The 21,493-nt window shown below is 58.2% G+C and overlaps 1 protein-coding gene and 1 long non-coding RNA gene across 3 annotated transcripts in view; one reads left to right on the top strand and one right to left on the bottom strand.

Moving 5' to 3' along the window:
• The window catches only part of GALNT9 (polypeptide N-acetylgalactosaminyltransferase 9), a 120,788-nt gene that overhangs the window by 97,215 nt on the left and 2,080 nt on the right, over positions 1 to 21,493 (bottom strand). The gene's annotated exons all lie outside the window — the stretch shown is intronic.
• LOC119519265 lies at positions 47 to 11,033 on the top strand. The gene is made up of 3 exons (XR_005213998.1): positions 47 to 219; positions 341 to 402; positions 10,696 to 11,033. It is a non-coding gene; the product is annotated as an uncharacterized LOC119519265 (long non-coding RNA).

The following is a 21,493-nucleotide window of genomic DNA, read 5'->3' as shown; positions in this document are numbered from 1 at the left end:
CCAATCAAATCTGATGAGTGCTGAATGCTCAGGTGACAGCAGAGAGGAACGTGTCTCCCACCAGATGCGGCTGGAGGCAGGGACTGGCGCAGCCGTTGTGAGGAGACAACCTGCTGTGAGACGCGCCCGGCCGGGGACTGCTGCTGACCGGCCGCTCCTGCACTGCCCGCCCTGGGGCTGGTGGACGCATCGTGGGAGTTTGGTGCCCGACAGGATCAGGTATGCGGGAAACGCCCACAAAGGGTACCGGGGAGGGGCGGGACAGGGCAGGGGGCTCGGGCTGCAGCCAGGCCAAGGGGGCCTCGAGCCAGAGCTGACCTCAGGACCCCACGTCCCGCAGGAATGGGCTGCAGCGGGCAACTCAGAAACGAGGATCACAGATGGCCAACAAGTGACGAGGAGGTAAGCCTCCCTGGTGGCCGAGGTAATCCAGGGAAAATGTGAATATGATCTCGTTTTAACCCTCCAACTGCCATGGTGACAGAACGGAGAGGAGGTGTGGGTCCCACGTCCCGGGTCCCCGTGAGTGGACGTGCCTGTGGGCAGCTGCAGGGGTGACCTGGCCACCAGCTCCGCAGCACCTGCTGGCCGCTTATCCCACTAGACAGATGCAGTGAAGCCAGGCATGCCAGGAGGCTGGTCCCAGGGTTGCTGCCGCAGCAGGAACCAAGAGCCCCTGGCTTCTACCATCAGGAGTGGTGTGTGCCTGGAGGGGAGGAGCCAGAGTCACCTACTTGGAGCGGGTGACGCGCTGCTCCCGCATGACCCAGGGTCGTCTGCAGGCAGCATCGTGATGCTGAAGCCGTGAGCCTATGGGACACGCCATGCCCAGGGGGGGCACCAGCTGCCTGGGGAGTCTGCAGCTCCCAGGAAGACGTGCCCAGAAAGCAGCCTTCCCCAGCACTCCTCGGTCACACACGAGTGAGGCACCCCAGGGGCCTGAGAGCCCAGAACCTCCTGTTTCCCTGCCACTGAGCCCTGCCCCCCAGAACCCCCATGCCCTGGTGACAGCATACAGCTCACCGCACTCCCCAGGAGGGGCCAAGAAGGCAGAGACACTGCTGTCGCAACAAGGGGTCCAGAGAGAAGGCGGGTGCCCCCAACCCAGACCCCCGAGGTTGCTTGCTCAGAATCTCACCATCCACAGCAGCTCCTGGGGGCACCTCCCCAGCACCACACGAGGCAGCTGACCCAGCCGAGCTGCAGGAGCCCCACATTTAACGCAGGGACCCCCAAAGCCAAGCCAGAGTCAAGGGGGTGGGGGGCCAGCAGCTCATGGGTAGGTGGTCCCAGGAAGCCCATGGGACAGCAGGTGAACCCGGAAGGGGCGAGACACCAGAGGTGGTCAACCAGCGCTTCCAGGGCTTGGGGGGCCATGGCGGACGTGCCCCAGAATCGCTACTGAGGGACCAAAAGGGGGCCTCTTTACCCAGCAGCCGTCACACCTTGTGGGTGAAGGCTGGACCCCGGGTAACCCCCACGGCACATCCAAGGGCGGGCAGAGGCCGAGAACTGTGCACCCGAGATACCCCCATGCCGGATAGCCCTGGGCGCCAGCTCAGGGCCCCAAGGGTGCAGGGCGGGCGGCCAGGACAGCACCTGCTAGAGGCAGGGCTTGACAGGCATGTTTCCTGGATGCCTGACAGAGTTCCTGTGGGGCCCGGAGACCCTGCAGGAGACGGAGAGGAGAGGAGCACCCTTCCGAGGGCTCATTTGTAGGAGACTCAGGAGAGCCCCAGGGACTTGTGTCCCTGCCCCCGGGCGCACACACGGATGTCCCCTCTGGTCACCTGTGCACAGGCACACCTGGGTCCCGACTCCTACAGCTGCCCTGACACAGGAGGGCAGAGCCCCTGGCTCCCGGACCTCATAGTTCACAGCAGGTGGAGTCAGACGACAAACAAACCAAAGTCAGAGGGTGGCGAGCACTCAGAAGGAAAATAAAAGACAGCAGGACAGAGGAGGATGGGGCGAGAGTGGGGGTCAATTCTAAATTGCCTGTCACAGGGGCCTCGGGAGCTGGGGGCGTCTGAGGAAAGGGCTGAAGGAGGTGACAGCCTTCAGGCCGGGGAGCACACGGGCCAGGGTGGCTGGAGGGGAGGGAACACGGGAGAGCCGCAGGAAGTGGAGGACAAAGGCAGGGCATGGGGCACCCAGTTGGTGACTGCGAGAACACAGCACGTGTTCCGAGCGAGACGGCACTCGGGAGGGTGACGGCCTGATCTGACCCAGGCATTTTCTGGGTGGCTGTGGCTGCTGGGTGGCAAGGGGGGCACAGAGTCCAGTCGGGGACACCATGTGACAGCACAGGAGAGGGGGTGGGGGGGCAATGGTGGGAGTGGGGGGCAGATGCTGGGCCAGTTTTGTGGGGAGGGTCAGCAGGTTCATGGCAGACTGGATGTGGGGAGTGAAGAGGGTCCTGTTCATGTCCGGGGTGAAGGATGGGGTCACCATTTGCTGGGCTGTAGAGGGTCCCAGCAGGAATGGGGTGGAGACTGCTGCTTTTTGGTGGAGGAGAGCAGGGCCTGGCTGGAAACAAGGCAAATTTAAGAAGCCCATCAGAGACCCAGTGACCACTCCTCTTACACTCCCTGTATTAGTTAGGGTTCTCCAGGAAAACAGAATCAATGAGAGGTGTCTCTGACTATCAAATTTGTAAAAGTGACTCACGCAACTGTGGGTATGCATGAGTCCAAATTCCGTAGAGCAGTCAGCAGACTGTCAACTCCAAGGAAGATGTCCGACGAGCTCCTTGGGAAACAAACCAGCAACTTCAACGAACTCCTCAGGAAATGATTCACTGGGCAGCTGAAGAAGAAGTGAAGGTCCTCTATCTGTCTTGCTTATAAGTCTTCAACCGATTAATTGGATTAAATCCAGCCAATTGCATTCTCTCATTGTGGGAGTCACGCCCTTCGGTGAGTCATAAGTCACAGCTACAGTCAACTGACTGATGATCTAATAAACCAGCCTGTTGGTTTCTTAACCAGCCTCAGATGTCCTCGCAGCAATTGTTAGGCCAGTGTTTGCTTGACCAGACAGCTGGGTCACCCGGCCAAGTTGACACATGAACCCAACCATCACACTCCCCAAGGACACGTGCACAGGGACTCGAGCAGGTATTTGTGCACCAAGGTTCCCTGCGGAGTTATTCACAGTCACCAAAGGTGGAAGCCAGCACATGTCCGTCCACTGGGGAATGGGTAGACACACTGTGGTCTACACATGGGAGATATTACCCAGCCGTGGAGAGGGACAAGGTTCAAGACACGTGACGACATGGACAGGCCAAGAGAAACAGGCCAGACGCCAAAGCACAGATGCTGTAGGATTCCATGAATAGGAAAGGCCTACACGAAGCTATTTATGGAGAAAGAAAGTGGAGCCGTGAGTGCCAGGGGCTGCGGAAGGGGGAGAGGGAGCTACAGCTTCACAGGGAATGCGACTGCTTTGGGGAGATGAAAATGTTTTGAAAATAAACAGTGCTGACCGTTGCACAATGTTGCAAATAATTAATTCCACTGAGTGCACACTTTAAAATGGTTAATTTTATGTTATGTGAATTTCACCTCGATTTTTAAAAAATGCCCCAAAAGATGAAATCCAAGTAAAGCCTGGAATTTGATTAAAATAAAGGCGGTTCTCAGAGCTGGAAGGGAGAGTCATCGGAGCCAGATGCACACTCTGCGGGCTCAGGGCAGGGCCCGAGCTGCAGCAGCAGGTTTCGGGGTCGCAGGGGAGCGGTCAGTGCTTCAAACCACAGTGCATCATGGCGGCAGTGTTCACAACTGCCGAGAGACGGAAACAACCCAGGTGTCCTTCAGCAGATGAGAGGAGAAACAAAATGTGGTACATACACAATGGAACACTACACAGAGGTCATGAAACATACGACAACACAGATGAACCCCGAAGACATCATAATGCTGAGTGAAATAAGCCGGGCTCAAAAAGATAGATGTTGCATGTTCCCACTAACACGAACTTGGTGAAAAATGTAAAATAAACATTTTATGTTATAGAATGTAGGGGACCTAGCGATAGACAGCAAATAGCGAAGGGGGAGTGATAGTCTAGTAACAGGTAAGTGTTGAGGGTAATGTCAACATTATGGGAATGCTCAGGAACGATTATGGTTTACAGACTTTCTTGGGTCTGGTAGGAACATGTTGGAAGCAATGTAGTTATTTTAGGTTATTTGTTTTTCTTATTCCTTTGCTTCGTTTTGTTTGAGATTTTTTTTGTTTGTTTTTTAAATTTTTTGATAAATAAGTCAATAAATAAAAACACAGCACAGATGAGGCTCCGGTGCAAGTTGGGGACAAAAGCAAACAGCGAGCCCAGTCCCGGTCTGCTTGGGGCTGAGATTTAGGTGGTTAGGGAGACACAGCAGAGGAACCCCAGAGGGACAAGCCAGGAGAGGACTGACACCGGGAGAGCACGGTGCCCTGGGGCTGTAAGGAGAGTGCAGGCGACCCTCGTCCCTGTGGTCATCACATCACAGTCCCCAGGCGGCCCTCGTCCCCGTGCTCATCAGGGTCCAGAAGCCACCGTGACCCGGAGTTGGTGTATCCTGACCCGCTGCTCCCAGGAAGCCCAGGCGAGGGTCCCGCGAGCCCCCGTCAACATTTCCATCGGCTGGGTCCACGTGCCTCCTGCTTAGACCCTCAGTTAACAGGCACCATCGCTGCATCTCCCATGAGCTCACAGCCAAGCACCGTCCCTTGGCCCAAACACAGCTCGTCCGACACGCAGGTTTCCCGGGAGGCCCCCACAGCCTTCCCGCACCTGGGGACACACGGCAGCACCTCAGCACCACTATGCGCCTATTTTAAAAGGCGGAATCATTGACAAAAAGCACAAAAAGGAGAAAAACGGCACAACAGATGGTGAAAGGACAAGGTTCATGGGCTGGGAGCTGACATGATAAGGCAGAGGCCACCTGCTCGGCCGCAGCTGGGATCGTGAGTGGTGGCGGCTCTGTGCGTGTCCACGGATGACCACGAGTGACCATGGAGGTGCCACAGGTACTGACACTGGGGTCACAGGTGTGAGAAACAAGCACTATTCCTAAAAGGAATAAACGCTCACCCGATTGTGGAGAAGAAAAAAATTTATTCACGGTCTTGCAAGAACGGGCGCACAACCAAAATGTGGGGGTTGGCGCCCAGAACAATAGACCCAGCAGTATTTATTCCCTACGCCTAACCGCAAGTTCCTCCCCTGTTTCTCCAGTGGCTGATACTCCAGAGGTTACATTCTATTCCACAGGCCTAACTAGCCCACCCAAATTTGAAACATGCAGCCTGCGCAAATTGGAAACATTTGAAAAAAAGTCTTCTGTGCAAACCTGGAACATTTGAAACAAGTCTCCACCCCTCTTTCCTTTGTTCTGTAACTGCAGAGCCAGTCTGAGCTAGTTTGGTAACAACTTATGAAGCTGTTTAAAGAACCTCTACCCCACCCCCCCAGTCTCCACCTTGCAAGGACAGTGGGCGGATAAACAGGAGGACCGGCCACTGATTACAGCTTGGCTTCTTGACACTCTGCCATTCCCCTGAGCTGCCCCCACCCTGTGTGAAAGCTAAACTTAATCTAATTCTCACACAGGTAAGTTTCAGTGAGCAGTGGAATTCCCAGTCATGGGCTGTCCCCAAACAGCAAGGGGCCGCTGAGAGCTGGGAGGGAAGGGGCAATGGCGTGCCCGTGTGGAGCTGCAGCAACGTGGCCGGGAGCCGTGTGCCTGGGCCTGGGGGCTTCAGGAGGGAACGTGAGAGGGGAAGAGGGCGGCCTGCGGCCCTGCGGCCCTTGGGACCCCATGCTGTGAGCGCGGGCGGCAGACATGGCCCTCAGTGGGTGGAAGGTGGGTGGAGGGGACTCTTGTCTAATAATGGGAGAAACCGTAGCCTGTTTGCCTCTTGGGAGAAACGATCCGATGGAGAATGAACAACCAGCCGGGCCGGCCAAGGGGCCAGAGCAGTGCCCCTGGGGCAGGGCCCGAGCGGCTGCCTTCCTCTTTGCCCGGAGGTTGGCTCTCTCCACCTGTTAGAGATGTCACTTCACGGGGCAGGGGCCACACTGGTGGGCTGTCCTCAGGGAGGACACCTCAGAGCTCAAGGTCCTGCCATGCCCACCCTGGAGACCCCAGAGGAAGCAGAGCTGTGCCCTGACCCTGTGTGACCAAACCAAGAAGTCACGACTTTCCCAGAAAAAGTGAGAGGGCAGGTCAGAGAGAGCTGGGGACGTCTTCCCCACCCCCATCCTCAGGACGGTAGGGGTGCAGGCAGGAACATGGGGGGCAGTCAAGGGGGCTCCCCTGCACACTCATATGCACACACAAACAGATGTACACAGGCACCACACGTGTACACACACGTACACACAAACTTGCACACAGGTACACACACATACCCAGGCATTGTGGGAATTAGATTAAGTTTAGCTTTCACACAGGATGGGGGCAGCTCAGGGGAATGGCAGAGGGTCAAGAAGCCAAGCTGTAATCAGTGGCCGGTCCTCCTGTTTATCCGCCCACTGTCTTTGCAAGGTGGAGACTGGGGGAGGGGGTATATGTTCCTTAATCAGCTCCATAAGTTGTTACCAAACTAGTTCAGACTGGCTCTGCAGTTCAAGAACAAAGAAAAGAAAGGTAGAGACTTGTTTCAAATGTTCCAGGTTTGCACAGATGACTTTTTTTCAAATGTTTCCAATTTGGGCAGGCTGCATGTTTCAAATTTGGGTGGGCTAGTTAGGCCTGTGGAATAGAATGTAACCTCTGGAGTATCAGCCACTGGAGAAACAGGGGAGGAACTTGCGGTTAGGCGTAGGGAATAAATATTGCTGGGTCTATTGTTCTGTGCGCCAATCCCCCACATTTGGTTGGGTGCCCGTTCTTGCAAGATTGTGAATAAATTCTTTTCTTCTCCACAATCGGGTGAGCATTTATTCCTTTTTAGGAATAGTGCTTGTTTCTCACAGGCACACATGTACAAACACAAATATGCACACTCACGTCTGCACACAGGCACACATGTACACACATGTGCACACAGGTATACACATGCACTGCACATGCGTACACACAAATATGTACACATCTGCACACAGGTACACACACATACCCACGCACACATGCGTAAACACAAATATGCACACACATCTGCACACGGGCACACATGCACACAAGCACACATGCAAACATGCACACGTCTACACAGGGGGACGTACATATACACACATGCACGTGCACACACATGCACACACATGCCACAGTATGTACTCCTACGGAAACGTGGGTGCACAGAGGAGGGCGGCCCCACACAGGCTGCCCCCGCTCCCGCAGCATGTCCCCTCAGCTGGGCGTCTGTCCCACTTCTACTCATCCTTCTGAGAGAAGAGCAGTCCCCCGTGTGCGTTCCTGTACTCCTTGGCATGTGGCAAGTGTGTGAACACGGATGTGCCAATGTGGGCTCTGAAGAGCTGGCCCCTCGACGTGGAGGCCTGACCCTTTGGCTGCTGAAGGTGGGCTCAGGATGGGGTGAACACCTGGTGTCAGGAGGGGCTGGGTGAGAGCCACGGAAAATGCACTGGGGAAGGCCAGGCCCACGGGCGGGGACACACGGCCACACAGAGGCCCCGGCAGGAAATAACGTCAGCAGGAGGGGCGGGGGTGGACTGGGGGCTATTGAGGAGGGTTCTGTGATGGACGGGGTTGTACAGTGCCCCCAGAACCTCAGAACGTGACCTGATAATGCCTGGTGAGGGTGGGTCACAGTGGACTGGGGTGGACGTGAGGGTAGGTGCCCCTGGTTCCTGCGGGAGGACACAATTGTTTGTTAGAATAGCCCCGCAGGGTGGCAGAGGTGAAGGCGGGCAGGTGGAGGACCGGTGGGGGCGGCTGGCCTGCCTGATGGTGGAACTAGCCGGGGGGTACAGCTGGTGAGAGCAGGGGTGCTCCTGGCCAGGCCTCGGGGCCCCACGGGGCTCAGAGACATCCAGGCGGCAGCTCAACATCAGATGTCTCGGTGGGACAGGCAGAAAGGCTGTGCTGGCAAAGGGGCAGGTCCCAAGACACAGCGGGGGGCTGCTGCAGGGCGGAGGGTCCTGAGGCGCAGCAGGGGGCAGGGTCCCAAGGCACAGCAGGGGGCTGCTGCAGGGCAGAGGGTCCTGAGGCGCAGTGGGGGGCAGGGTCCCCAGGCGCAGCGGGGAGCTGGCCACAGGACGGAGGCAGTGCTCCCAGGACGAGCGGGCAGGCAGAGGGGACTGTGTGGTGCAGCCAGCCTGGGCTCGTAGCGGAGGCCTCGGGGACATCTTGTCGGGGGCTTTGGGCTCCTCCCCGGGGGACGCTGGGTGCTGTGCATCAGGAGGAGAGGCCGCTTGGGTCCGTCGTGCCCTCGGAACATGGGGGCCCGACCCTAAGCCCTCTGAGCTCTCGGGGCTGCCCAAGAGGAACAAGGGATCCCAGCAAGGCAGCATGTAAGCAAAGCCCCGGGGTCTCCAGGACCCCCGCGACATGTAGTCATTCCAGGAAACGAGCACCGCTGGGCAGACCAGGCCGATGTGGGCACCGGGGCTGGGAGCATCTGCCCCCCACTGCCCCATCTGTGAGGAACTTGTCGACCCCCCGCAGCCGGAGCTTGGGGCTGCACGAGCTCCCGCAAGGCTCCAGGGCGGAGCGGCCCCCAAGGACGTGCCACATCCTGACGCAGGGCCTCACCGGCAATAGAGGCCTCGCAGATAATCAGGGTATCGGCCTCAAGAGGGGTCACTCCGGGTTTGGGGCGGATCCCAGGCCCAGGGACGAGCGTCCTGAGGGGAGAAAGGGAGGAGAGCGGAGACCACAGGCCGAGTTGGCCACGTGCCGGCAGAAAGGAGGCTGCAGCGGGGTGGCCCCTGCCCTGCACCCCAGCAGCTGGAGCAGCTCCTCCAGGGGACCACCCCTGCCGCCACCCTGACTCGGGGCTCTGTGACGCCGGCCTCAGGAAGTTCATGCGAAGCCTTTAAAGGAGACCCAAGTGTGAACGACAACAGACTCCCGAGCAGCCAGGGCAGCCCTCGTGTCCCATGGCCTCGATGTCGCAGCCCCTGTGGGCAGTGTGGTCGCCCACGAGACGTCTGGACAGTTCCGGCTCAGGGCAGGCCGCCACCCCTGTGCCTCATGAGCACTCATCTCCTCACAGCCCTGTGTCTCTCACCGAGGGGGCTGCCGGGAGGGACTGGAGCCATCAGGGGCCTGGGCAGGGCCTCAGCTCCCCGCACACTGACGGCCACGGCGTCTGCCAAGGGGCAGCCCAAGCTCCACCCACAGTGGGTGGTGGTCACGGTGCGCCCCATCCCCATGGTGAGAGGCTCCCTGCATGAGGAGGTGTAAAACTCTGACACCGGCAACAACAGGGAGCCCTGAAGACCCTAAGGACAAGTACTGCGTGGGTCCACTGAGAAGAAACATCCAGCAAAAGCAAATCCACAGAGGAAAGTGGATTGGGGGTGGCCAGGAAGTCCCGGCGTTTCTGTCCAGGGCAGTGGAGGGGGCTTGGCAAGGGACGGCGATGGCACAGCACGGAGGATGTAATTAACGCACTGGTTCGGAAGCTTAAAAACAGTCATGACAGCAAGTTTTATGTTAAGAACTGGGAAGCCTGTGGGTGCAGCCCGGGCTGGGCACCGACGCCCTCCTTTCCGGACCTCGCAGGCCCACAGCCCCTCACCGGCTAACCTTGGCCGGGGGCGTCTCAGCCCCGTGGGAACCACAAACCCACCAAGTCCAGGCTTCCCCAGCCCTGCACCCTGGCTAGACTGGAAGGCCGAGGGCACGGCCCGGGGGACCCGGAATGCCCCCCACTGGCTGTACCCACCTTGAGCATCTCCCCGGCCAGCTGAGGAGGAAATTCAAGCCCCTGAGAGCCAGGGCGTGGGGAGGCGACCAGGAGGCAGGAAGCTGCATCTCCTTCCTGGTCGCCCCCAAGTATGACCCTCCCCAAGTGTGGACAGCAGGGTCCAAGGCCTGGTTTCCCCTTTCATTCACTCAGCCCGGGCTGCAGCCGAGGCGAGAGGACGCTGTGCGGTGCCCCCAGGCCCACTAAAGCGCCGAGGGGAGCAGGACGCAGGGGCGGGGGGCAGGCTTGTCCCGGTCAATGGAGCAGGTGGGGAGAACTCATCGACGAGTGGACACTTTGGCGAACAACTGGACGCTCTCGAGAGTGACGTGGCTATCGGGGTAGGGGCGTTCCAGGCCAGGGCAGCTGGAGGACAAGCAGCTGGAGGTCAGAGCACCGGCCACCACGGGCCACGTCTGGACTCGGGCTTTGTCTCCACGTGCGACGGGAGCCCCTGGAGGGGTGGAGCACAGGGTGACTTGCTCCAGCTTCTATTCTAAAACAGCTGCTGCGTGGAAGACAGGGTGGGGGCCAGGAGAGAAGCAGGGAGGGCCCCAGAGGCTGCGGAGGCGTCTGGGGGAGGTGAGCAGGGTAGGAGCCGGGCAGGTGGGAGAAGGGGCCAGGTTCTATACCGTTAGAGGCAGAGCCACAGCATTTGCTGATGGACCGGAAGAGGAGAGTCAAGTCTTCACCACGCAGTGAAGGACAGAGTCGCATTTACTGACAGGACGAGAGGTAGGTGAGGCAGGCCCGGGCCGGGGCACAGGCCAAGAGCTGCGTTTGGGCTGTGTCAGATTCGAGCAGCTTTCTCCCCCCACAGGGAAACCCAGGAGACGCAGCCTGGGTGGCGAGCCCGCTGCTTTGGACACACCAGCGCCCCCGTCTCATGAAGCCAGCACTTTCCACTCCCGTCCCCCCCCCGGGGGCCTGAGACACAGGCCTGGCCCACAGTCATGGAGCTCGGTCCCAGGACCTCTGCCAGGACGAACGGGAAAGAGGCTCTGTCTTTCCCTCCTGGGGCTTCCAGGAGGGCGAGGTACAAGCCTGGAGCCCCTGGAAGCAAGTCCAGAGATGGCCTGGTTGAGCACAGAGTCAATCCAGAGGAAGGCAGAATTGGGCAGAAGGGAGAGAAAAAGGGAGACGGAGGTGACAGGGGAGTGGTGGAATAGAGAAGGGGAGGGGAGGGGGATAGAGAGGGGGAGGAGGATAGAGAGGGGGAGGGGAGGGGGGAGAAAGAACTGTAATGACATCGCTGAAGACCCTGGATCCAGCTCTTCCTGAAGCCCTTGTTTCATCTCCCAACTCCCAGTTTTGTAAGCCAATGTATTTCCTGTTTCAAAACCCAAACCAACCAGAACACGAGGGCTGATTTCTTTGTTCTGAGAAGGGGCCTCCCCGAGACTCACCAAGGGGCCATTACCAGGCTTCCTGAAGATTGTTTCCAGCCCGTGGCCTCTGCAGGTGCTAGGAGGGCTCAGTGGCCGTTACCAACACCTGAGAGCTGAGCAAGGTGGGGCGGGGGACACAGGCTCACCCCGCCAGCCCCCAGGACCCCCCACTCCCTGGATGCAGATTGGCAGGCACGGCCGTTTCCTTCTAACCTCCCGAGTTCTTGGTAACCGGGTTTGTCAGCTGAACTCCCCAAAACAATGCCATTGTGCAAAAAGATTTACGACCATCATCTGTATATACGAGTGTGCTCAGACACCACACTCCTGCTGCCGCCTTTTAGTTTTATTTAGTGCGAAGGAGCTCTGCTGCCAAACTGCAAGCACACATCCTCCGTAAGCCACAGCTCGGGGGCGCATCCTGGGACGGGGTCACCGCGGCGCGCTTGGCTCTCCTCCGGCCGACGGGAAGCAGGCAGCACGGCTGTCTCCTGGCAGACACGGGCTGGGCGGGTGCTCCCAGGGTGGGGGTGTCGTGGCCAAGGGCAGGGCGGGGCGGGGCAGGTGTCCCCAACGCTTGTTTCACTGTGGCAGCCACACCTAGCACGAGATCTGAGATTCCAACCACTTTCAAACGGACAACTCAGGGGCGTCTGCTATACCCCCGATGTTGTGCAGCCGACACCACCACCCGTCACCAGCCTGCGCAGGGACCCCGGCCCCACCCCCAACCCCCACTCTACTCTCTGTCTCCGTGAATTTGCTTATTCCAACACTTCACATTCCTGGACTCACACCCATCTGTCCTTTTGCGTCTGGCTTATTTCTCAGCAAAGATGAGGTGTGGGGTGGCTGAGAGACCCTCCAGGAGTGCCAGGGAGTCAAGTCTGGGGTTCCCCAACTGGAGCCACCCCTGCATCAGCCCAGCTCCCGTGGGAGCCCTCGGCGATAAAAGGTGTGCACTGTCGATGCAAGAGCAGCCCGGGGGACTGCAGAGAGTATGGCCGAGAGGAGAGCCAGTCTCCAAAAGCAGGGGCTGCGCGTTCTGTGGCTGTGACGTTCCTGACATGGCATGACAGGCGTGGGGACAGATCAGTGGCTGCCGGGGGCGGGGCTCGGGGCTGTGACTGCCACTGTCAGAGCCGAGACGCTGTACGCGGTCATGCTGGGCAGCAGGGTCCTACGATGGCACACAAAGCGATGATGACCTCAGAATGCAAACTTTAATCAGCAAAACAAAACTAAAATACCCCACGGTGGCCACTGCAGGAGCCCATGCCCCGGCCCCTCACGGCCACCCCCTTCCCAACCCTCCCTGAGCGTGTCCTCCGCGGCCCTGGGGAAGGGGCTCACCTGGACACCCCGGACACCGGGCTCTGGGCTCCAGCCTGGGTGAGAGGAACTCACTGCATGGGGCGTCCCCCACAGGAGGCTCGGTGGCCACGGGAGTGACACGCGTCCACGCCAGACTGGGCCTCCACCACGCTTTAGAGCACGGCCATGGGTCCCTCCGGGGCCCCTACCCAGGGCCCACCTTCCACGTCAGCTTGTGGGTCCCGGCGCCGGCCCAGCAGGCGCCTGAATCGGTGAGCCAAACAACTGAGTGGATGCGTGCATGTGTCGTCTCCGCACTCCCCCAGGGCTGAGGGGACAGCGGTTTGTCCCTGTGCCTGATGCACAGGAAACTCTGGCCCAGGAGTGTGAGGATGAGGTGGAAGGGGAGCATGTCCAACCGTCACACCTGGGGAGGGGGAGCTGTGCTCCTGGCCCCGGGACCTGACTTCCACGTGGCTCGTGGCGGCTCACCACCGAGCCCCAGCCCAGACGTCATCCTGCCCCCTGCAAGGTGGGGCCCCAACCCATCCCTCCCTCCCAGGCTTCGAGGAACTGGCCCCCTTCCTGTGGACGTCCCCTGCCCAGGCGCTGAGCCTGCTGGAACAGTGGCAGAACCGAGTGCTGGAGCAGGATTCACATCTGAGCTTCCTCCTGGAGCTGGAGCTGGCGAGCACCCCAGGCCCCACAGGGAGGTGACACAGTGGGTGGAGGAGACGAAGACCCCAGACCCATGCTGTCCTCTTGAGTTGAGCCCTGAGGGACTCTAAGGGGGTCCTGTCGGAGGCCTGGGGGTTACATTCGGGGGGCCGAGTCTCCTGGGACAAAGCACCCCAAACTGGTGGCCTCAAACAGCAGGGATTCCTCCTCTCCCAGCTCTGGAGGCCGGACGTCGGACTAAAGGTGTGGGCAGGATGCGCCCCACAGGAGTTCCAGGGGGCAACCTCCTGCCACTCCCGCTTCCTCGGCTTGGAGCCGCATCACCCCACCTCTGCCCTTCACGGTCACGAGCCCTTTCCCCTCTGACAAGGATGCCCGCCACACCGGACAGGCCTGCCCACTCCAGTGGGACTGCACTCGACCATCCCACCGGCAAAGGCCCTATTCCAAGTGAGGTCGCGTCCTGCAGCCCTGGGGGTGACAACCCAAACGGGTGGGACTGCAGCTGATGGGATGTTGCCCACCGTCCCCAACCCGATCCCCACTCCCAGCCAGCCTGTCCCTGCAAATAAAGGCCTGGGATGAGAGCCCGTGAAGCCAGAGAAGAGACGGGAGGGCGGTTGGCAGCCACAGGAGCTGAGCTTGGCAAAAGCTTTAACCACAACTCCAAGTACAGGCCACGGTGTCGGGGAGGGAGACAGCAAGGAGGAGGAGGGACCACCGGAGGCTGAACCATTCATGCTCAACGGTCGCCGTGCTCGGGGGACACCTCGCTGCCTGCACTGTCTCAACCCCGGGAATTAACTTTTAGGGGAGAAAAATCAGTGCTGATTTGTACTCGAAGAAAGAAACATTTTTGTAGTTCTTCAGATGCCCTACCCAACGGGATTTGACTCCCCCAAAATGGTGCATCCGAGTGAGGAAGACAGGACCGTCTGCTGTCCTTCACAGACCTCATCTGCTCTCACACATACGGTGCCCATGGGCACAGGTGTAAGCGTGAACACACCCCCAGCACAGACATAAGTGTGTACACACCCCAGGGCACAGGCGCAAGCATGAACATAGCCCCGGCACAGGCATAACTGTGCATACACACACGGGCACAGGCATAAGTGTGCACAAACACACAGGGTCAGGGGTAAGCATGCACACACCCAGGCACAGGCATAAGCATGCATGCACACACCCAGGCACAGGTATAAGCGGGCACACACACCCCCAGCATAGATGGAAGCATGCACATACACCCAGGCACAGACTTAAGTATGTGCACACACAGATATAAGCGTGCATGCATACATGTGCACAGAAGTAAACTTGCACACATCCCTTCACCTGCATGTTCGTGACACTGTGGGGTACTGGGCATTGGAAGTGTGCCAACATAGGTCCCCATATCTTTTTACTGTGGAAATATAAAATGTCCCACTTGTACCATTTTTAAGTGTGTATTTTCACCAGTTTCACTGGTATTAATTAGATTTGCAATGTTGTGCCACCATCAGACCACTCATTTCCAAAACTTTTGCACCACCCCAAACAGAAACTGCATCTCCGAGCCGTTACCTCCCCCAGCCCGCCCCAGCCCCTGCAAGGCTCCATCCTGCTTCCGTCCCTGTGACTCTGCTTATCCTGGGCATTTCACATAAGAGGAACCTACAATACCTGTCCTCTTGTGCCCGGCGTATTTCACTCAGCACAGTGCTTTCCAGCCTCCAGGCTGTCGTGTGTGTCAGAACACCATTCCTTTTCACGTGTGGATAACATTCCACGTGGTTTGTCCATTTGTGGCGGATGGTCACTTGTGTTGCTACCATCCTGTCAGCATCGCTACTCATCAGAGAAATGCAAATCAAAACCATAGTGCGACACGCCTTGCACACACTAGAACGGCTCCCCTCCTTAAAACAGCACACAAGCGCTGGCGAGGGTGCCGGGAAACTGGAGTCCTCGCGCTGCCAGTGGGAGTGAAGACACGCCGGTGGTTCCTCGGGAAGCTAACCACAGAATCAGGGTGTGACCCGGCCGCCCCTCCAGGTGTACTCCCGAAGGGACTGCGAGCAGGGGTGCGCACAGGTGCTGGTATTCCAGTGCCTGTCGCCGCCGTGTCACAACTCCCGCGAGGCGGAAACAAACCTGCAGAAGACGACAGATGGGTGCACAGGGTGCTGCCGAGGAGACGGAACCTTCTGGGGTGTTTGCAGAACGCCCCTGTCCATCTCCGAAGGGGGAGAAAATTGACCTCCCAGGCTCCCCTCCAGCAGCCCCTGGTTCTTACAGCCTCATGTGCTGCTAGGGCGCCCTGAGCGAAGTGGGGAAATGGAGAGAAAACGCAGGTCCCAGGTGGCAGGAGCCTGGGCAGGCCTTCTGCGATTGTGCCTCGACGTGGACCCCCAGTGGGGGCGCACACCCAGATGCTCCCGGTGGAAACGCGTCCCCCACCTGCCTGGGGCTGTTAGATCACAGAGCAGTCGCCCGACACGCTGTTCTAAACAAACCACCCACAAGGGCTGCCACAACCTCATCAGAAACAAAAAACCTCTGCACTGGCGTCGGGGCTCCTGGGGTGGAGAATGTGGGCTTCCCGACTCTGCAAGCTCTGGCCTGGGCCCTCGCCAGCTCTCACTGCTATATAATTTAATCTAATTGATCAATTAAATCTAAATAATTTTAAACAAGCTGTAATAACATTTATGTAATTTCAGTACTACATATAATTTTAACAACTTTATCAAGAAAGATTGCTCACCAGAGTGCTGCCTGCCTCCTGGAGACCGCACCCTCCACCGCTGGGGCCGACACGGCCCTGGAGAGCACCTGTCCCCAGGACCGCTGAGCAGGTGTGGGTGCCACGGGGCAGGCAGCTTCCCACCAGATGGAACCCAGAGGCCCCAGCATCACCTGTCAGTGTTAAGTGTTTAGACAGATCACCATTTGGCCTCGTGGGGATTGCACTTCTTTCTCTCTTATTTGGTTAAACTGTAAACGGACAGCCTGAACCAGTTGAATTGTGTATCAGTTCCCTGCTGCCATAGTTGTGCTGTGTAACAAACAGCCACACACAGCTCCAGAGGCTCACACTCAGCACTTGCTTTTGCCCATGGCTTGGCTGGCCAGAGCCTCTGGACTGGGCTGGGCTCACCCTTGAACCTGGGGTCAGCTGTGGCGCCGGCAGCTGGCTCTGTGGTCTCAGCTGGGTCTTTCCATGTGGTAAGAGCTCAGCTGGAAGGACTCCGCTCTCCTCCAGCAGGCTGGCCTGACTATGTGGAGAAGCAAGAGAGGATGTGAAAACATCCAAGTGCCGCTTCAAGGGTCTGTTGCACTGGGCTGCTGTCTCGTGGCCAAGGAAGTCACGGCAGCGGCGGGGAGGGGAGCTGCGAGGAGACAGAGTCAAGGGCACAGACAGCAGGAGGCCCCTCGCTGGGGTCACAAGTGCAATCCACCTACCAGAAACTGATTCAGAGCACCCTGGGCTGGAAAGGGATGTATGGGAAGACATGGAGCAATCCAGAAGGGAAAATGAAGAATCCAGCTTGGAAACCAGCAGTCAGGCAGCTGCAGTCAGCTGGGGTGTGGCTCCCGGCCTCGCCCTCCGGCTGGGTGAGGGCTACGGGTCACACTGCTCAGGACCCACTCGAAGACCAGAGAGGCCAACAGGCTTCTTTTGGAGAGCAGCATGTCTCATTCAACCTGTCCCCCCAAGGCTTGACCCGTGGAGGAGCAGTGAGCCCCTACAGGAGTCCTCTCCCGTCACTGCTCCCACCTCCCAGAGCAGGAACCGTGGGGCCTGCCGCCCCAGCACGGTCAAGGCGTGTGGGCAGGGCCGGGCTCCCCAGGATGCTCTGGCTCTGGCCACGTGGAGCCACCTCAGTGGCATCCTGGTGTCATTGCAGCGTGGCAGCTCGTGGGCAGGCAGGCAGCTTGTGGACAGGTAGCTCATTCTGCCCTCACTCCCGCTCTGGTGCAAGTCTTCTCTACTGCCCTTTACTCATGTCCCACAGGTCAGAGATCAGAGGGCAGGAGGTGAAAGGGTGTGGCCAAGCCAGTCCCCCTCTTTGTGCCCTCTGACAGCTGTCCCGCCTGTCCACGGCAGAACGGCTGAGTGACCTGTGGGGACCCCCCTGAAGGCTGTGTCCAGGGGCCTGGCCGGGTTCTCAGCACACAGGAACACTGTGGAGGGCCGATCTGGGGGTGGGGAGAGTGGCTGGGGGTGGGGCAGGCCCAGGGCCTGGGAAAGGTGGTGGCCACGGAGCTGGTCGGAGACGGTGAGACGACACAGGTGTGTACCTGGGCAAGCCGAGGTGGGGGTGCCGGGGGCTACGAGCCTTTGCTTGCTTCCAACAGGGGGGCCAGGTACTGGCAGGAGGCCCGGGGAGGGGATGGATGCCCAGAAACAGAATTCCAGATCTGGGACACACAGGGCCACGGAAGACACTGTGTTCTGACCTCCTGAGCCCTGAACTCAGCCTTTCTCATGGGGCTGATGCAGCAGTGGGTGCTGGTTGGAGGATGCAGCCTCCCCGATGGCTGGGTGAGCCCTCCTATCTCACAAGGGTACCTGGCATGAGAGCATTAACTCCCCATGTGGTGGGGGAAACGGAGGCCCAGCGAGGAGGAGACGCTGCCCCAGGGCTCCCAGCCCCTCCACCTAGGAGCTTTCACCTTGGCAAGTCACGGATGCTCTCTGGGCCTCCCCTCCTGAATCCTAAAACAAGATCCTGCTGTCCTACCTTCGGCATTTGAAAAAAAAGATGTGGAAAAGGCCAGCACCATCCGTCACTGGCCTTATTCTGAGTCAGACCAGAAGGCCACCTGCCAGCTGTCAGCCGCGGAGCTCCCAGCAGCTCCTCTCTCCCCAACCCCTCCTGGCTCCAAGCCCCTGCCCCAGAGAGGGCCATTTCTGGCCCCAGGCCCAGCAGGGAGGCTGCTGGATGCCCACGGAGGGTGGAGGCGGGCTTATGACAGCTCCAACTCTCCCCTGAGATGCAGCAAGAAACACTTCCATCCTCCATAAGCCAAGTGCTCCCACAGGCTCCTGTCACATGCTGCTGTGGAGCCGGGTTCTCCCAAACAAGCCCTGTTTTAACTTGAACACCCAGCACTTTTCCCAGCAGGCTGCAGACCTTCCCAGCCAGCTGGCCCTGCACTGGGGATGCCTCTGGAATGCACAGCCAGCCCCCACAAGCTTTCTCCAGGGGGACTCCCCTGGGTTGCCGGCAGGGTCAGGACCGAGAACACTCCAGCCTTAGAAACAGAGCAGAGGCGGATTTGGAGGGACCCTGGGAGACAGCGTGTCCCACCCTCCAGGAACGCGCTGGGGACGTAGGACAATAGGTCTTGCTCCCAAGAGCTTTACTTCACTGTCTCCTCTGCTCCACCTCCCTTTACAGGAGTTTTCAAGATGTCCCAGTACATGTGCTTTCTTTGGCCTACCCACACTTCTCCAAAAATCTCAATTATTTGCCAGTATTTATAAATCAGGATATTTCATGGTGTCTTGAACCACTGGAAAGGGGGTTGCACAGAGCTCCTGCGTTCTCATGGCGAACACCAAGGGGTCCGAGCAGGCGAAGCTCCCGAGACCCTGACACAGTCACTGTCTAGCCGCGGACTCCGCCTCCCCGGCTGCAGACTTGCAAGCTTGAGATCACCTTTAAAGAGACGCTGGGCTCCCTCCCGCCCTCCTCTGCCAAGAACAAAGCACCTCCACCACCACAACCACCTCCACCGCGTCCATCACCACCCGCATCACCATCACCACTGCCACCTCTGTCCACATCACATCACCCACATCACCACCTCCGCCGTGCCCACCACCTCCTCCTCCACACACACACAGAGACTCCCCCCTCACACACACTCCCACGAATCTCCCAGCCCGTCCTGCTCCCCTCCATGTTTGTCAGAGACTGTGGGAAACCTGTGGCTCAGGGAGAAGCTGCAGGATGCAGGTGGGAAAGCCAGTGAACATAAACGCACCACAGGAAGTCACTGGGATGAGGAGAAACCACACATTCGATTTAAAAGGTTATTCAAGCTTTCTGGCTCCCCTGTCAATCTGCACTAGACAGTTCCTGCTAACTTAGCAAATACTGCAGCCTGGGAGCTTCACTCTTCTAGGGGAAGCTGGGGACGGGCTGTGCACAGCACGAGAAGGCAGGAGGCTCTGCCTGGGGGGGGGGCTGGGGGTAGGGAACTCGGTCTCAGCTGCCACAGCTCTTGCCCGAGAGAATCTTGCCAAGGCCGAGCTGGGCTGCTGGCTGACGGCTCCGGCCTCCGCTCAGCCTCATGGCTCGGAAGGGGCAGCAGGGTCTCGCATGGCCAGCTGCCCACCTCACCCCCACCCGCTCCCTAGTGCTCCTCTGAGCCCTGTGGGAGCCCCAGAGCCTCCCGGAGTGGCTGGTCTCTTCACGTGCAGGTTAGGGCAGCCGGCCCAGAGCGGCAGGGGTTCCAAGGGTGATGCCATCGGGGGCAGCCTGCAGCAGAGAACCAGGAAACGCACCTCTAGCCTACTCTTTCAGAACCTGCCCTGTAGGCAAAAGCAGCTTACAGACACCTAAAGCTGTAAAAAACCAGAGACCAAGGGACCTGGGGCAAAGGATTACCGGCTTTCAGATGCACAGGAGTCTATCTCATGGGGAGTGGGGGCGTTTGGATTCCCACTAAAGGGGTTCCTAAGGCCATGAGCGAGCATAAGCCCAGGACGAGAGGCAGCTCAGAACACGGGGAGGACACAGCACTGCACTTTTGCTTTGGACTGACCTTCTTGGCAAGAGGAATAAACCGAAGCAGAGCTCCTACCAGCGCAGAGCCAATCTGTGAAAGCTGTGTGCTGCCTTTGTTGGCTAGTTTTGTTTAGCTCCTGGCACCCAAGGAAATCTGCCATATCACTAGCTGATACAAACTGAAGGAACAGACAGATCAGGGACTAAATCCCAGGGTTAACGGTTTCAAATATTAAAACATACATTATGCAGCAAAAGATTAACAAGAAACAGGAACCAATGACCCGTCCAAAGGACCAAGATAAAAATCCAGAAACTATCACTTTCTGGACATACCAGATGAAGATTTTAGGAAAAAAATAACCCTGAATTGCTCAAGGAGATGAAGAAACACACAGAGAAAGAACGAAAGGATATCAGAAAACAACCAATGAGTTACACAAGACTCTTAAGAAAGAGACGACATATTAAAAAGGAAACAAACAGAAACACGAGAGTGAGGACCACAGTAGCTGAAGTGCCCAGTCCCCAGAGGGTCTCAGCAGCAGACGGGCTGGCAGAAGGACCAGAGACCTCGCAGGGGAGACCACCAGAAAGGTCCAGGCCGAGGCGCGGGAAGAAGACAGGATGAAAACAGTGAACAGAGCCCAGGAGACTGGGACCCCACCACACGGGGAACACCCACATGATGGGAGTCCCTGAAAGAGAAGAGAGAAAGAAGGAGTACTTAAAGAAAAAACAGCAGAAAAACTTCCCAAATTTAACAAAGAAAGGCATATACACATTCAAGAAATCCAATGAACCCCAAACAGGATGAACTTGGAGAGAAGCACACCAAGGTGCACGGAGTCAGACTGTCAGATGCCGAGGACGAGGCGCGGGCCCTGCAAGAGGAGGGCAGTGCGTACAAGGGGCCCGGCAAGCGTTAAGAGCCTACCAGCTCTTAGGAGCCACAAAGGCAGCGGGAGGAAGTACTTACAGTTCTGAAAGAAAACAAATGCCAACCTAGAATTTTATATCTGGAGAGACTGTCTCAAAAACGAGGGAGAGTTTAAGACGTTACATGTAAACAGAAGCTGAGAGAGTTCATCAGCACTAAACCTGCCCTACAAACCATGCCGAGGAAGTTCCCACACTGGAAGGAAAGGACACCAGACGGGACTGACGCGGCATAAAGGGATACGATCTCAGGTAAAGGAACTGCATGGGTAGTTTTAAATACCAGGGCGACTGTACTGTATGATGGGTGTGTAACTCCATCCCGATGACCGTCACTAAAGGACCACGTGGTACACCGTTCCCGGGGGTCTTACATCCCACCTCCGTCACTAAAGGACCAATTCTGTTTCTTCTTGAGCACAGATGGTATGTTCCCAGGTGACTTCCAAGCAGGTTGAAAACCTGGATGCTTTTCTTACTGTGAGTGTGCAATTCCGCCCGAGCAGCTGCTCTGTTATACAATATGCAGGTAAGACGGCACCTGCCAGCAAGAACCAACGGGAAACTGTCC

This window comes from Choloepus didactylus, chromosome 23 (assembly GCF_015220235.1).
Source record: "Choloepus didactylus isolate mChoDid1 chromosome 23, mChoDid1.pri, whole genome shotgun sequence".
Lineage (NCBI taxonomy): Eukaryota > Metazoa > Chordata > Mammalia > Pilosa > Megalonychidae > Choloepus > Choloepus didactylus.
The sequence above is the reverse complement of the archived record's forward strand: the minus strand, read 5'-3'. Positions and strand labels throughout refer to the sequence as shown.